This window comes from Phalangium opilio, unplaced genomic scaffold (assembly GCF_054372755.1).
Source record: "Phalangium opilio isolate 3A_F unplaced genomic scaffold, DU_Popi_V2 ptg000106l_1, whole genome shotgun sequence".
In the NCBI taxonomy this organism is placed as follows: domain Eukaryota; kingdom Metazoa; phylum Arthropoda; class Arachnida; order Opiliones; family Phalangiidae; genus Phalangium; species Phalangium opilio.
The window spans coordinates 1,111,075-1,114,509 of NW_028324208.1; positions in this window are offsets into that span (position 1 = coordinate 1,111,075).

Below are 3,435 nucleotides of genomic sequence, written 5' to 3' on the forward strand. Positions count from 1 at the left end.
TTACCGATTTTCTAATGTATATATATATATATATATATATATATATATATATATATATATATATATATATATATATATATATATATATATATATATATAGGTAGGAGATGGAATATATGTAAATAATGAATCTAGTTTATTTCTTTAAATCTTTTTATTTTCTTTCTTTTTTTCCATAAATTATATAAAAAGAACTTTTTATTATCTTTAAAACCTTTTGGGATACCAATCCCCGGCACCAGAGCACATGAAAACTACATCATTTTTGATGTAGTAAATGCTACCCCGATAGTAATAACATCTACTATTCATAAAGTAGAAAACTATCGAGGTAGCATCACACGTGCTCTGGTACCCTCGACTCCGTAAAGCATTACCCCCGCTATACAAACAGTGTGGGGTACAGTATGCTTCGGGTAAATGGGCATATCCCTCAGTCCAAAGTTGGTCGAAATCCCATCCCCTGGGAGTAGAGAAAAAAATAAAAAATAAGTAATCAAAATTCAAAACGTTTTAGAAGGAAGATGATGATAATATAATTAATATTAAATAAAAATAAAAATGAAGTAAACACGTTCATGGAAAACTCACGGCCAGACTATTACCTCCTCCTCATCCAGAAGTAATAAACATTTGAGAGCTGACTTGGCGCAGAGGTAAACAAATACCGGGTTGCCAGGCTGTTACACATCAACGTTGGCCATTCCTTATTATATGCATCCATCCTTTGGTCGACGCATAGCCCACTCGATCACGTGCGTCACGACGCGAGCTGCTCGCGCTATAGAAGCCCGTTCTAATTTTGGCATCAGATATTAATTTGTATTAAACTAATTATCCACTCTAAAAGCTTGAATCTTTTTCAGTATAATAGATTATATTGTAACACACCTCTCATTAAAAATTCAGGACATTCGGACCAGTAGATCCGAAGATATATCCAGTCTCAGCACTAAACCCATCATTTTGACTTTGGAAAATAATTTTTATAATAAAAACTATCCACTGTAGAAGCTTGAATCTTTTTGAGAAAATAAAGATCGTCGAAATACACATCTCATTAAAATTTCAGGTCATTTGGATCAATTGGAGAATAATCTGGCCGAAAAGCCGACCTCCTCCCATAGAACTTAATGTTAATTTTCGGTTCCTTCGAACTTCCCGCCAAGAATCCAAAAGTCGCACTTTTTGGCCGATTGAACGTGCTCCTATAGGTCGACGTCATTGATAACAGGGCTATAGCCAGTCTGGGAAATAAGGATATTTTTTTAAACTAGTCCTTGGGACCAGTGACCCCCCTAGTCCCCGTAAAAATTAACTGGTCTCCAGACTGGTCCCAGCCTTTGTTCTCCTATTGATTTGCAATTAATAAACTGGTCCTGAGGACAAGTAACCCCCACTTCTTGAATTAAAAAACTAGTCCCAGCAAAAGTGAATAGGCTACTACGTACAGAAAGTGAAGAACTTCCGCGTTGTTATGAAACGTGTTATTTCTCTCGCTCTCTTAAACGTCCCCGCCTTAGCGGAAAACCACAGTAACGCGGTGGCGAATCACTTGTACCTTTGTATCCCTACCTCTTGAAGTTATAGTTCCTGGTACACGTGACTATTAGACCAAGTGGGGAAAGGTATAGCCCCTCCCATTGACATGCGCGGTAACCACTGGATGTTTTACTTCCAACAGCAACACGTAGATGGCGGGAAAAATCTATCCTATGGCGCGAAATTGAAATTGCTTCGTTTTAGAACATTGGTCTCGCTACAGATAATGTTAGTTCGAATCTTAATAAAATGATGAATATTCGTGGTATTATATAGATTTTAAAATATATTTCTCGCCATGTTTTAAACAACATACACATGGTTTATTACAAAACAATATAAGTTAATATTTTTAAGTCCATGAGTTTTTATTATTATTGTATAATTATGTGAATAAGTTGTCTTTAGGATTTAAATTTATTATTTCTTAAATAAATATGAGTTGTAAATGTCCAATCCCGAGTGTCAGAAGCACAGAAATGGATGTACATTTCCCAAATAATCCCAACGTTAGGAAACAATGTTTAAATTTATCGGTGGACCAAGCAATGATGCCTTGTCTTTTGCAAGATAATGTCTTGTTCTATCAAAGAAAGACTAATTGTTTACTAATAGCCACTTCGTTTGCATTATCATTTTTCTCTGAATTGCTTTGGTAGAAATAATAAAGAGACTCCCACATGCAGTTCCTTCAATTGAAGCCCCAAAACCAACTGGTGCATTCACAATATCTATGTCTGAGATGAATAAAAGAATGAACAGAGGAAATGCACAACAAGTTTGGATTTAATAACATCTCTTGCTCTTTTGCAATCAGGATTGTTTTTGTTATTTATTGAGGTTAATTCCATGATGAGGAGAGACGTTTTTGTAAAGTGCTACGCTTGAAGTTAATTGAATTGGCCAAAAAAGTAAGTAATCGCAATTATGAAATAGAATGAATGTTTGTTAAACTTACTTTGCTTGGGCAAAATTAATGCAAAGTTAAGACCATAACAAAACAAGTCATTATCGTCATTATTTACATTTGTGGGAGCTAAATTAACTCCAAGAGCCGCTCTTTACAAAGACTACTCTCCTCATCCTGCAATTAACTGCAAACGTTCACAGAAAAATGATCCTTCAAACAAATTAGCTATTAGAAAACTGTTAGTCTTTTATTGAAAAAAAAAGACATTAAATTGCAAAAACGCAAGGGCAGGTATTTTCCAAGCAATTCATCATCGCTCGGTCTACCAATAATTTAAACCATTTTTCATAACGTTAGGATTAATAATAATAAATGTAAATCCTTTATTGTTTAGTAATAAATAATGTGTACGTGGTAGGAAATATACATATAACACAAATATTCACCTTTTCATTATGATTTGAACTAACGTTACCTATAGCAACACCAATGATCTATAACTAAGCATTTTAAATTTCGCGCCAAAAAGTAGATTTTTTCGCCATCTACGGGTTGCTGTTGGAAGTAAAACATCCAGTGGTTATCGCGCATGTCAATGGGCGGGGCTTTACATTTCCTCACTCGAACTACTTTCGGTGATGTAATTGCTTTGAAGCACGATTGGCTGCTCTAAACGGAGGGAAGTTCGAATACAACCAATCTGGTTTGACTTCATCTTTTACGCGTCGTCTGCTCAAGAGTTTTCTTTAAAACCACAGGAAAAGGCGCTACAGAATTCGATTTCTACACTTTCTGTACGTAGTAGCCTATTCACTTTTGGTCCCAGCAATTAATAAACTGGTTTTGGACCAGAGGAAGTGCGCTGCTATTTCCCAGACGGCCCTAGCCTAGCCGAATTTTGAAAATATAACGCGCCGAGGATTGAGATTTGAGAGGTAAATGAACACGCAGCGCCTCTAGCGGACTGCGGACTGAATTGAAAA